The 14,728-nt window shown below is 36.2% G+C and overlaps 1 long non-coding RNA gene across 1 annotated transcript; it reads left to right on the top strand.

Moving 5' to 3' along the window:
- The first annotated feature begins 11,473 nt into the window (after positions 1-11,473).
- Positions 11,474-14,400, top strand: LOC134274882 (uncharacterized). The gene is made up of 3 exons (XR_009993729.1): positions 11,474-11,573; positions 12,633-12,716; positions 14,300-14,400. It is a non-coding gene; the product is annotated as an uncharacterized LOC134274882 (long non-coding RNA).
- The last annotated feature ends 328 nt before the right edge of the window (positions 14,401-14,728 follow it).

The following is a 14,728-nucleotide window of genomic DNA, read 5'->3' as shown; positions in this document are numbered from 1 at the left end:
CAACAATCAAGCACAACAAATTCCATTAAAACTGAAATGCTTGATCTATTATTAAAATATCTTATATTTATACCTGCGACATAAAACATTTGCATGCGACATAGCAGGATTTTCTTCAATACATAATACAGGTACATCTGCGTCTCCACACTTAGTTTGATACACAGGCGAATTCATCGTCGGAAACCCACGGGTGATCTCGTCTTTACTTATCACCCGTGGGCAAACTCGCCGAAAAATCGTCGTATGTAATTAAATATGCATGGGTCATTTGATTGGCCGCATTACAGAGTTGCGATGCGTAACAACGAATCACAGTTCACGTTACGTTTGCAAGTTCGGCATTGCCAAAAACATGAAAAACTCATTCCGTAGTTAACGCAGCTGATAAATCCACTCACCGGTGCATTTTGCAGTTAGAAAGAGGTACACATGTACTCCTTCATAATATCTGATGGATATTAATGTCAGTGACCTGTACGGATTGATTTTCATTGTTTTAAATCAAACTTCGCACGTTTTAACGAGCGTCAAAATATTTACCATAAATAGCAAAGTAATAAACGTATTTTTCAAAATTGAAGACTTCCAACTTTCTGATTGGTTGACTAAAAACAACAAATTAGCATATTTTACGGCGATATTTTGGCGAGTTTGCCCACGGGTGATAAGTAAAGACGAGATCACCCGTGGGTTTCCGACGATGAGGCGAATTCTGGTGGAAGTTTTTACAATTTAATATAAAACTAAAGTTTAAACATATCTGTAACTAGAGATAGTTTTTACTTTAATAAAAGAAGCAATTGATAATAGGGGTTCCTCGATCACTCTCCGCGGATGTTAACCCCCCCCCCAACTCCCTCTAGATCCGCCACTTCATTTCTTCTCGTTCTTGTTTTGTTGTGAGAACCGGCGGGAAAAGGCTCGGCATATTGTAAAACATGCTTTATCATCGTCTGTTGGAACAAAATCTCCTAATATTCTGTCTGATAAAAAATTAATAGTAAATCACTTAATAGTAAATCGGAGGGTTTTCTCGTGTAATTGTTGGTAAGTAAATTGGCTCCGGTGAGGATGAGTTTCGGTCTGTAAACTGGGATAGCAAGTGGGGCATCCGTGCCAATAACACCCGTAAAATTCGTAGACGGTGCGAGTCGCTTCCTGGTATCCGTCGACGGTATAATTTCCGATCGGGACTTCGCCTCCGTTTCTGGCATGTTGTTTGTGACATCCACTCTGTTGACTCATCCAGGTGAGCCACCGACAGGCTTTGGCCGAATATTGTCGTGCCGGTTCATACCCGAGGTTCGGAATGATGGCAATGGTGTCTTTAGGCATGAATTGTCGACGGTAGGCTAAATTAGCAGCACTGGGAAACGTGATGGATTCCTGGAAAGGGTCCACGTTGACCAAACTCTTGAGGGTGGTTCTAAACTGTGCACAGCATCGTCGTAAAATGTCGACGTCCGAGACACAATACTCTACAAACTCTTTCTGGAAATCAAACACTTTTCCCCTCTGTTGTTCGTACCATTCGAAAAAAGCCTGTCGTCCACTGGTAGACATTTCGTCCGGTTTGTAGAAAGCTGCCGGTGGATAAGGTCCCACGTAATTTTGGTTCTGTTCCGTATTAAAAAAGTGGGGGAAATAACCTTTCCTCAATTCGTCGAATCCGAAAGCAGAGGGCATCTGGGCCAAAGGAAACGGTAAGAAACTATACGAGTCGATGAATTTGAGTCCACATATTTCCATGTACAAGATCTTACTGCCGTTCATGATGACGTTAGGTTTCAGGCAAGAGGAATGCACTATGTAATTCAAAATGAATTGTCCGTCGTATCCTTTGAAGTTATGGGCGATGATGATGGCCTCGTCGTGTACTAATGTGGAATTCTTAGTACTTGTTGTGGGTTGTAATAACCACTCCATGAACTTCTTTAAGGTGTCTGGTCCTTGAAATAGGTGCTGACGGGGTCCCATGTGTTGACAATGAGGACAGGGTTGGTCTATGTCTAAGTGATTGCAATGTTGACAGACGCGATGTGCCACACACAGATTGGGGATGTGAATGCCCGTTTCCTGAGTGCATTCGAAATCGAAATAGATGTAAAACTGTAAGGTGTCTTTCCCCTTCTTCTTCTTCTTCTGGGGCTTCAATTGAACGTAGCACTGATGATCGGCATCGACGATTTTCTTACAGATCTTACAATGTTTCTGTCCTCCGCACTTGTGATAAGGTAATAATTTCTTAGGTATCCAGGACTGACACTTCTCGCATAGCCCCATTAAATTGCAGACAGTAGTGGTGGTTTTCTTACTATGTGGTCTTAAATGATTTTCGTAGCAGGTCCTGTTCTTTAAAATTCCTTGGCATTCCGGGCATCGAATGTTGCTCCCGTCTTTGGGACATTTAGGGTGTCCTAAACAAAAGGGACAGCGATGAGGGCACTTGGACCGATGTTCTGTGACATTCCTGTACCCCACATCGCAATCATCACAGTAATATTGGTTCCCTGTCACTCCCGGCATGGATATGATGGCATCGTAATGATGGTCATCGAACAAAATGTTCAAATAAGTTCCATCTCCCGAACCTTTGTAGATAGGTTCTAAACAGAGTTTAGTCGAAGTAGATTTGAACTGAAATATTTTCAGTCGATACTGAGGAGCTAACACCTGTTGTAATTTCGTCCATTCTCGGGCTCCACAAGCTTGAGTGATATCACACTCGGCTTGTTCCATGAGGGCTATGGCTTCTCGTTTCTGGTCTAAGTATTGATCGCCTGACCTCATGCGTTTCCATCGTTTTTTCCATTCCGGGTCTGGATGTTCCGGTTTTTGATTGTGTAATCGAGTGACAACGATGGCTCTAACCAAACAAAATTTATCATGGGGATTGACGATCCGAACGATGGATTGTTTATTGTTCTTGAAAGTTTCTTTATTCACTTTTGTAAATGTTTGGTTCTGTCACCACCACTCCCCTCGGGATTCATGACATGAAACAGATCGAATTCTAGGGAGCCGTCACCCAGTTTGAACTCCTTGTTGGATTGTTGCACGGCTTCAATCTTGTCTAAAATGAGGTCTTCGTTTAAATCTTTACATTGCGTAAACTCGTACCAAATCTCTGAATCCAAAGATTGGTGGCGTAGGTTCAGGCGGAGGTAATCGTTAGGATTACACTGCATTTCAGATTTGAAAGTTTGTAACATGTCTTTGAATAATCGCCGAACGAATCCTGTGTTTTCCTCTTCTGGAAATTCATTGAAATGGACGATATAATTATTTTGATGCGCTTTCAATTTTGGAGAGCGGGTTTCTTTAGCTAGTCTCATCTGATAATACTCAGAAATCGGTTAGGGTGGTAAATCTATTTCTCTCTCGGTTTTTTTTCGTTTCAATAATCGTTGAGCCTGTAACTGTTTTTCTCTAGTAGAATCCATGTCTAACAGCTGATGGCTCTGAGGGTAAAATGAACCCAAAGTCGGAGAAAAGCCGTATTTATATAGTGGATGACGTCACAATGCATAGGTAAGGCCAACCTATTTTTTGCACACGACCCTTTTTTTTGCACACGGTCCTTATAGATGATGCAACAGGTATAAAAAGATGATGCAACAGGTATAAAAAGATGACGCAACAGGTATAAAAAGATGACGCAACAGGTATAAAAAAGATGATGCAACAGGTATAAAAAGATGATGCAACAGGTATAAAAAGATGATGCAACAGGTATAAAAAAGATGATGCAACAGGTATAAAAACGTAGGTAAAAAGTATATTTTTTGCAAACGACCCTAAAATAAACCCATGCTATATATATATAAATGAGAGCTGGACATGGAGGATCATTCTGGGTTAGTACTTGGAAGTGAACACAGGTAAAAAAAAAATGCCACTCAAACTGTACTTCGGAAATTATATGACAGAGAAAACGGTGTATTGTTGATGTATTAATGGAGAACATTTTGGAGAATGGATGAAAACTAAAGAAGAAGCCATCCAGAATTTTTATGAACGCAACAGAAATTATTTAAAATGGCCACCGAATTTAAAGTACAAAAAATTTTGGTTGGTAAAAAGAGTGGAATTGGATCCTGAAGATTATGACACCAGAGAGGAAAAATACTGTCTGAAGGAGAGAAAAAATGGTTATTGGGGTTATCAAAAATACAAATTGGATATCCTGAGTGAACCTTATAAAATAATGGAGAAGAGTTCCTGGAAAATTACACTTGCCGATTGTTTTCATCAATTGGAAGAAAAGAGGTTTAGGGAAGAAAAGAAGCTTCAAGGACTTTTTACAGATAGGTTTATTTATAAAGTGTATGTAAATTGTCGCATCCCTTTATTGCCTGAAGGAAAACAATATCAAGAAAAAGGAGAGGGAAAAAATTAAGAAGACAGTGTATGTTTGTATTTTTTTTCATTCTGAATAAAAATTGCCTTGTTATTGTATTGTGTTAGTGTTTTTTTTTTTTCAGTAAAAAAAAATCCAGTTCAAACTGGCTAGACTAGGCTGTCTAGACTGTGAATGAAATCGTGTGAAGTCATAATCACATTGTATTTATACAGTGGATGACGTCACAATGCATAGGTAAGTCCAACCTATTTTTTGCACACGACCCTAATTTTTTTTTTTGCACACGGCCCTTACAGTATAGTGTAAAAAACTATATTTAGAGCTATATACTGAATCCCCACCTATCCCTACCCCCCAAGGACTGTACTGAGTTGAACCCCCTATCCTCCCCAGACCCCCCCCCAATCTGCACTCTCTTGACCCCTCCTATCCCCCAGGGGGATGCACTCCCTTGACCCCCTTATCCCCCAGGGGGGCTGCACTCCCTTGACCCCCTTATCCTCCCAGCCAATCAGAATCCTCCATTTTGAACCTCATTTGCATAAAAAGTGCACTCAGCTGACCCGGCCATCCAGCCTGCTTCAGGCTAGGACATTTCTGGCTAGGCCACTTCCGCTTCCGCTAGCCCACTTCCGCTTCCGTTAGACCACTTAGGGTCCAGATACCCCACTTCCGCTTCCACTAGGCCACTTCCGCCTAACCTGCTTCCGGCTAGGCCACTTCCGGTTAAACTACTTCCGGTTATTACGTCACTTCCGGGCTAGCTAGGCTGCTTATACTACTATCATATCAATGAAAAAGCATAAAAAATGTTTTATCGTGACCCCCGGCGGTTAGTATGGGGCCAAAATGGGTGATCGAAATTTTACATGGTAATTTTTATCGCATATGCCTTTAAAATTTAAAATTATTTTTTCAAGAGCAGCAAAACCATGATTGGTCATAATTATAAGGCAATCAACCTCAATTAGAGTAGATTCAAGTTTGTTCAAATCATGACCCCCGGTGTTAAGGTGGGGTCACAGTCGGCGATCACAGCTTTACATAGGAATGCACTGGGATAATTTTCAGAATTTTTCTATTCTAGAAAAAGAAACCTATTATTTGTCATATTAAAGATTTTTTTCTCCTATGACTTGGAGACTGAAATACCTTCGATATCTCCCCTAAAAAGCACACAACTAGAGTAATCTTGGTAAAATTGTTTAATCTTCATTTATTTATCCTCTTTTTCTTCTAAAATGTTTCATAAGTAGTAAAAATAAACTGATATTACATTTACTCAATAACCTGTTGTATTCTCTTGCATAAAAGAAATGACACTTGGAAAATATTAGTTGACACTTACGATAACAAATATGGACAAATCACACTCAACAAAGGCTAACAGATGAAAATCAGGCACGTCGCATCGTTTTTGGAAGTGGGGGGGGGGCAACCTGAGAATTTTTTTTACTTACCTGTAAAATGTAAAAGTTGACAAGCAAAAACAAGGGTAAAAATTGCCCACAAATCCTTTTTCGGGGGGGTTGGGGTTGGGGGGGGGGGTTGGGGGCTTGGGAGTGGCCAACTTTTTTCAACGCCAATTTCATTTCACTTCCAATTTTTTTGCACACAATACTACATTTTCTTGATATCACTATACTGTGGTAAGAAGTGGGAGGGGGCAACCAACCTTTCAATGGACATTTTCAATAGTAAAGGTAGTGTTGGGCAGCCCTCCCCCTTGCCCTCCTGTTGCTACGTGCCTGAAAATAAATTTCAGGATAGCTTAATGCTACAAGTGTAAGATAAATCTATGGAACGCCGTCACTGCCATATAGCAGAACACAACAATTGCATTGCGTCAACCTTCCATTACATTATGTCAACTCTTTGTGACATTTACTCACACTACTATTGCATTGTGTGAACTTTCCTTTACATAATATCAACTCTATATGACATTTACTCACACTACTATTACTTTGTGTCAACCTTCCGTTTCATTATGTCAACTCTTTAATGACATTTACTCACACTACTATTGCGTTGTGTCAACCTTCCATTATATTATGTCAACTCTTTATTATATTAACCCACACTACTACTGCATTGTGTCAACCTTCCCTTATATTATGTCAACTCTTTATTACATTAACCCACACTACTACTGCATTGTGTCAACCTTCCATTATATTATGTCAACTCTTTATTACATTAACCCACACTACTACTGCATTGTGTCAACCTTCCATTATATTATGTCAACTCTTTATGACATTATCCCACACTACTATTGCATTGTGTAAACCTTTATACAAAATATACATGTACAAAAAATAATAAATCTATTGGTTTTACTTTGTAGGACATTGCATTAGTTTCACATTAAGTTTAAAACTTTTTCCATAAAACTATAAGGCCTGAGAGCTTCTCCGCTTTCCCCTTTTGGTCTCCAACCATATACCGTCCCCCTTCGGGCTTGGACAATTTTTTTGTTCAAGATTCTCATATCCGCCACTGATATGTGCCCATGCATGCTTACAAAGGCATATTCAATTGATTTAGATGAGGGATTGGTAGATTTTTAATAGAATTCTGGCCTTGGAATGGTTGAAAAAATTTACTAATTCCATCATTTTATCATCTTTTTCGAAAGGGGGGGGGGGGGTCAACCAGAAAAAAAAAATATTCGCCCGAAAAAACTTGACAAGCCAAAAAAAAAATTGTCCACTGCAAGCCCGAAAATCCTATTTCAGGGAGGGGGGTTCAACTTCGATCAGTCCAAATTTTTTTGTCAGATATACTACATTACCCTCAGTGGACTATACTTCAATAAAAAGTTGTGGGGGGGGGGGGGCTGTACTTTCAATGAACATTACATTTTCTATTGTAAAGTTATGTCTGGGAAAAGAGGGGGGGGCTGATATTTTGTGCCTGTAATTCTTCCTAATCAATCAGGACACCCCACCCCCTCTTACCAGTCGTCAACATTCATTATATACCAGATATACAGCTTTGAGATAATGTAAATGTATTTTTACATCAGGTAATGCACTTTTTGAATCAACATGATAAAGTTAACACAACATAAAGATATTTTAAGATCACATAAGAGTTGAAATAACGTTATTATATATCCACATCACGGAATGGAGTTTTGACATAATGTGATAAAGTGTTGATATAATATTAAGAAATGTTCACATTTTGTTATACACTTTTTACACCACGTAATAAAGCACTGACATAAAGGTATGATGTGTTCACCTCACATCATGATGCTCTCGCCGTAAAATAAAGATAAATCCATATCATGTAATAATGCTTTGATGTAATAGAAATATACACTCTCAAAAACGAATGGATTTTTGACTTCATGTAATGATAAATTTAATTATAAAACACAATTCACTTGACATAATGCGATTTTGACCTCACATATTAAAGAAATGAAATGATGTGAAAAAACATTCATTTCACGTAATAAAGTTTTAACACAATGTAAACACATTATAACATAACATAATGAATTTTTGACTTCAAGTTATGAAGTGCTGACATAATGAAAGGATGTATTTACTTCATGTAATGCAGCATTGATATGATGTAAAGATATTTTTACATAATCTCATAAAAAATTGACATAACGTAAAGATATGTTCACATCACGTAATGATAAATTGACATAATAAATACATAGTTGTATGGTATAAGGCAGTGACGGTGTTCCATATAAATCTTACAAAAAATAAACTAGACGAGGTGAATTTTATGGAAAGATAATGAATAGATATTGACAGTAGTGAAGGAAAAACTTCAAGAGTACTATGCAACAATATATTGAAGAAGTGGTGTGAATCAGATGTGGATGCTAAAAAATTCCGAAGAATTTTTAGACTAGTTGAATTCACAAGATTTAACCAAAATCAACAGCTTTAAAACTTACAACTTTTCAACTTTATACACAACCATTCCCCACGATAAATTGAAGTCCAGGATTTTTGATATCATTGACAGCTGCTTTTCAATAAAAATTGAACTCGTAAATTTACTTACTTAGTCATTGGTCATTTGCAAAATTATTTTTTAAATCACAAAATTACACTCTGATTGCACACACAAGTACTCTGAAGTTCACATCAAAAAGATGTTTGAATTTCTGATTGACAATATCCACGTGGTTTTTGAAGACCAGTCCTCCAACAATCTATTGGAATTCCCATAGTTACCCATTGTGCTCCGTTATTAGCAGACCCATATTTGTATTCATATGAAGCAGAATGTGTGCAAAATCTTATGCGTGAAAAGAAGAAAACACTTGCTGTGGCCTTCAACTCTACATGTATGCATATGTCGACGAGGCATTGTCAATTAACAATGGTAATTTGCATTCCTATGTTGATACGATATATCCTGGTGAGCTCGAGACTAGAGATACCACTGAGTCTGGCACATCTGTTTCATATGAGAAAGACGTTAATTGTAATCTAACAACCAAGCTCTATGATAAACGTGATGACTTTAACTTTTCTTTAACTTCGCTTACTCATGCAGCAATATACATGTACCTTCATCACCTGCATTCAGAGTTAATGTACAAATGTATCTCAGTTGATTCGATACGCAAGAGTATTGTCTACGTATGAACAATTTCTAAAACAATGTAAATTATTGACAAACAAGTTGATGAAACAAGAATATCAGCAGTCTCGTTTAAAGTCATCATTACATAAGTTCTGTGGTCGATACAATGATCTTGTCAGCAAATACAATTTATCATTGTGTCAATGCTGACTGACGTTTAACATACTAATTGTTAATCCATTATTTATAACACTGAATTGACGACGGATTTTTCTGTTCTTTCCCGATCATGACAAGTAGCACACGGCAGGTCGGTAGGGTATGCTCACTCCTCCATGGCACCCATCTATGTTTTGGAAGTCTGTGTTTGCTCTGCTCCTAATTTGTAGTGTTTATGGAATTTGGTATTGAATACTGTTCGTAATCTTTATATCCTTCATGTCGAAACCCAAAATGGTAAAAAAAAAAATCAGATAAATCAAATGGGATGATTTATACCGTCTTTTTTTCTCATGAGTTTCACTTGGCTTGGTTTATTTATTTTTTTAGTTTACATTACACGTAGTTTTAGTACCAAGCTTCACATTCTGAAATTTGTTTCATCTGCAAACCTTTAGAGGTGCGATTTATCCATATTTCTAATTTTTTTAAGTATTAACTAATATTTTCCAAGTCTTTTATTTTCCAAGTCTAAGGAGAAAATTTCAAAGAATTATCCACTTTTCTAAACCTGTGACGTGATATTGAGTTTCCCTCTTCACTGAAAAGAAATTGTATCATCTGTCCTTAAATCTAGACCACGTACACGAACTGATTTCTTCTTTTTAGCTCACCTGAGCTGAAGGCTCAAGTGAGCTTTTCTGATCACATTTTGTCCGTCGTCCGTCCGTCTGTTTGTCTGTCTGTCCGTCCGTCTGTAAACTTTTCACATTTTCGAATTCTTCTCAAGAACCACTGGGCCAATTTTGACCAAACTTGTACAAAGCATCCTTGGATTAGGGGAATTTAAATTGTTAAATTGAAGGGCCAAGTCCCCTCACAAGGGGAGATAATCAAGAAAAGACAAAAATAGGGTGGGGTCATTAAAAAATCTTCTTCTCAAGAACCACTGGGCCAATAAGCCGAAACTGATGTGGAAGCATCCTGGGATAGTGTAGATTCTAAATTGTTCAAATCATGACCCCCGGGGGTTGGGCGGGGCCACAATGGGGAATCAAAATTTTACACAGAAATATATAGGAAAAATATTTGAAAATCTTTTGTCAAGAACCACTGGGCCAGAAAAGCTGAAACTGATGTGGAAGCACCCTGGGGTAGTGTAGATTCTAAATTGTTCAATTCATGACCCCCGGGGGTAGGGCGGGGTCACAATGGGGAATCCAAGTTTTACATAGAAATATATAGGAAAAATCTTTGAAAATCTTCTTCTCAAGACCCACTGGGCCAGAAAAGCTGAAACTCATGTGGAAGCATCGTGGGGTAGTGTAGATTCTAAATTGTTCAAATCATGAACCCCGGGGGTTGGGCGGGGCCACAATGGGGAATCAAAGTTTTACATAGAAATATATAGGAAAAATCTTTGAAAATCTTCTTCTCAAGAACCACTGGACCAGAAAAGCTGAAACTGATGTTGAAGCACCCTGGGGTAGTGTAGATTCTATATTGTTCAAATCATGACCCCCCGGGGGTAGGGCGGGGCCACAATAGGGAATCAATTTTTTACATAGAAATATATAGGAAAAATCTTTGAAAATCTTCTTCTCAAGAACCACTGGGCCACAAAAGCTGAAACATGTGAAAGCATCCTGGTGTAGTGTAGATTCTAAATTGTTCAAATCATGACCCTCGGGGCTAGGACGGGGCCACAATGGGGAATCAAAGTTTTACATGAAATATATAGGAAAAATCTTTGAAAATCTTCTTCTCAAGAACCACTGGGCCAGAAAAGCTGAAACTGATGTGGAAGCACACTGGGGTAGTGTAGATTCTAAATTGTTCAAATCATGACCCCCGGGGGTTGGGCGGGGCCACAATGGGGTATCAAAGTTTTACATAGAAATATATAGGAAAAATCTTTGAAGATCTTCTTCTCAAGAACCACTAGACCAGAAAAGCTGAAACTTATGTGGAAGCATCCTGGGTAGAGTAGATTTCAAATTGTGTAAATTATGATCATTGGGGTTGGGCGGGGTCACATATGTATTACAAGGGGGAAATCTGGTAATGAACAGAATGGTCAAAGCTTCTCAGGTGAGCGATGTGGCCCATGGGCCTCTTGTTTCTAGACAAAATGCTCAGGTGATCGATAGGGGTTTCTTGTTTTTATGCATTCCACAAACTTAAAGAAAGGGAGTAACTGAAAATTTAATTTTTACAATTTTTTTTTCTAATGTTCTCAAAACGAAATGCGATATTTAAAGATATTTCATCTACCTACTCTTGTTTATTGTAGCTCAAGTGTTGTGGATATACAAATGGCAACGAGAGTGACTTTAATTCTGTTTATATGGATGGTTATATTCTGTATAATAACAGAGTACCTTTGTTTTGTTGTCATTCCAATCCCTTGACTAAGGAGTTCAATTTTGACTACGCACCATGTACTTCCAACGGACAGGAATTCTATAGATATACAGAGGTACATCAAATGAACCAATAATTAACTACTTTTATTTATATTATTGATTAATTGAATCGAACATATTTTATTGACAAAGAGTCAAAGGATTAAACATAAGTTCAAAATCTTAGTCTTCTCCTAGTACATTTTAAAAATAGCAAAAATATGTATGGTCTACTTCATCAACATAGTAGTAAAAAAAGAAAAGATCTTTACAATGGAAAAAAAATCTAAAACGGCCACATTCATTTACAAAAGTTAAAATATTCTTCAAAACTTCAGCATTTTTTTCATTAGTAAGAAAATCGTCTACCCATAGCAAAAATATGTACATCTATAACATATAAAATACTAGATAACAGAAGCTTATTCATTCAGGAATTCGTTACCTTTGCGTGATTTTTACAAGCGAAAATTAAATGGTATGCGTCTTCTAGTAGTCCACATGAGCAAGTTAGTCTGGTTATTAAGTAACAGCTAAGACTTTAATGGGTGTAAAATATTAGTGTAATAGTTCAATTATCTATGTCTGAAAAGCAAAATTTCTGAAATGCAAAATTAATATTTACCTTGAATTTTTTAAGGGGGGGGGGTTAATAAAATTGATTATTGATTAAACAAGCATCAGAATTATAAAATTTCTTATCTCCGGTCGTCTTCCTAAGTATACCAGTATTCATATCTCAAAAATCACAATCACCTTTCTCTTGAAATTGTTTTTTTTTTCATGTTTCTTCTTTTGTAAATATTTGTCGTAAATATTTTCTATTTCACTAAAATTTGTGAAACATAACTTACATGTATATTGGATCCAAGGTTTCAATGCATGGATTTTGGAAAATTACTTGATCTTAAAATAAGGGGATATGCATTTAGCATTTATTCTACTTATGTTTAATTTATTTTTAATGTTTAATGTGTTTAAATTAAATTACTAGTATGTTGTAAGTTATAGGCAGCAAATAAAAAGAAATTATTTAAAAGAAAATGAAATGTAAGGAGAAAAGTATTCAAATACAGCTCAATACCATTGTTGATTGTTCTGGAACTATACAATAGCACAAAATTATTTTACAGCCCTGTTACACAAAGCTGTCCGAGAGACTTACTAAATATAGTACTGCCTTTTACACTATTGCGTCACTCAGCATAATATTAGAGGTAAGTTGAGTTACTTTAATTCTTATAATGAATGCCTAATTGATGCAGAAAGGATTTTTTTCTACTCTATGAGATGGTTTCTTATGAAATGTTTGGATGGACTATTTGAAGAAGATTAAGTCCATGCTTAGATACTTCAACATCATAACGCAAGCTAATGTTTGCATTTATGGATGTTGTAAAGCACAGGATCTTTAAGCCACCAATTAACATCGATATTTCTAACTCAACTTGTTCAGTCTTCCATTCCACCATATTTGAAGTTGAAGTCTATATCCTGCATTTCCTACAGATATTCCGGAACTGTTGTTTCCAAGCTTTTCGATTATAACATACAGTGCATTGATATTAAACAACTTAAACAAAATCAGTTCTTACTCTTCTTCTTACAACTACAGCCCGACTAAACTGGTGATGTTAATACTGTTAAAAATGAAGACCTCAAATCAGTCATATTAAAAGGTCCTAAATTCAGAAAGCCATGATCTTTCAATTGGCAGAGATTTTTTACGGGGTGGTTAATTCCAGGTGAGGGAGGGGCAAGTATTTTCTTCTTCTTCGGTAGAAGGTACCAATGGGAATTCCAACAGATTGTTGAAAGATCTGACACTCCAAAAACTACATAAATATTGTCAGTTAGAAACTTAGTTTTTTAATATCAACTTCGGAGAACTTATGTGTACAATCAGAATGTCTTTATTTGCAAAATAATTTTGCAAGTGACCAATGACAAGGCAAGTACATTTACGAGTTTCATTGGCTTACCTGAGCCAAATACATGTTAATAATGGTATTTTTGTAAGGACGAGTTTGTTTAAATTGGCCTCAAAATAGATCATGTTTTCAAAACATTGTCAATTTATTTCAGATTAGTTTTATATTTTTTTTAGCTAAATGGCTTAACATATCAAATATTTAACAAAATAAACAATAAATAATTAGTATAATATGTTTTTATAAATTCATTAAAAATACAGAATACAAAATGTAAAGCGCATGGATAGATGTAAATCTTATAGGTGCATTGCCCTGAAAATTTTCAGATTATTTTTATTTGGTGAAAATTGGGAGGGGGATTGCAATTAGTATTAGATAATAATATGTCTTTATAATTTTTCTTAAATAGTTATACAATGGATTGTTGTTTGATTCCCATAACCTATAAATATTTCGTGTTCCTTCAAATTATTATTATTATTATTATTATTATTATTATTATTATTATTATTATTTTACTTTTATATAGCGCCCTATCTAATTATGTAATTACCCCAGAGCGCTTTACACATAGAAAATAAATACAATTGTAAAACAAAGGACGAGTACAATATAAAACAAAGGACGGGTACAATATCATAAAAAGCAGAAAGGTAAAATCATAGGGCAATTTTTTTTCTTAAACCTTAAACTCTTTGCGATTGTAAAATTCTACGGAAAAGTTTCAATATGTAAAAGTGAAATTCTTCGAAATTCGTCGATTACTTAAAATTTACTTTTACCTGTATTTAGAATGTAATAAAACAGTACAGATGATTCCGAATTCAAAGATCTTCATTCATCCAATTCAAAGTTTTATCTTGCAGGTTTTTATGCTTATATTTCTTGGTAAGCTGATAAAGACTGATCCTTCCTTAAAAGAAGATTCTTTTATTATTAAAATCAAATCCTACTTTGGAAAAGACAGGTAATATGCTTTAATGAACTCATTGATCTGCATGTTTTTGTTTGTTTATCAACTCCTTTATAGGATAATCTCTGGTAAAAGTTAACTGGAAAAAAGAATTTAACTTTGAATTTAAATCCATTGTCAAGACCGTCCCTGGTTGGTAGATGGTGATTTGCACAAGAGCACTGAAATGAATTTTAAACTGTATGTTCAAGTCATTTATGGAGAGTTGTTGATTAATGCAAATACGAGGGCTGTTCAATAAATAATGTCCTCGGTGCTCGGAAAGAAACAAAAAACGCTTTTCAATGATTTAGTCTGAATAATTTTACTTAAACATTCTCTT

This window comes from Saccostrea cucullata, unplaced genomic scaffold (genome assembly GCF_032062105.1).
Source record: "Saccostrea cucullata isolate Sc308-1 unplaced genomic scaffold, CSIRO_AGI_Scuc_v1 ctg7217, whole genome shotgun sequence".
Classification (NCBI taxonomy): domain Eukaryota; kingdom Metazoa; phylum Mollusca; class Bivalvia; order Ostreida; family Ostreidae; genus Saccostrea; species Saccostrea cuccullata.
Note: the sequence above shows the minus strand (reverse complement) of the source record. Positions and strands in the feature narration are given on the sequence as shown.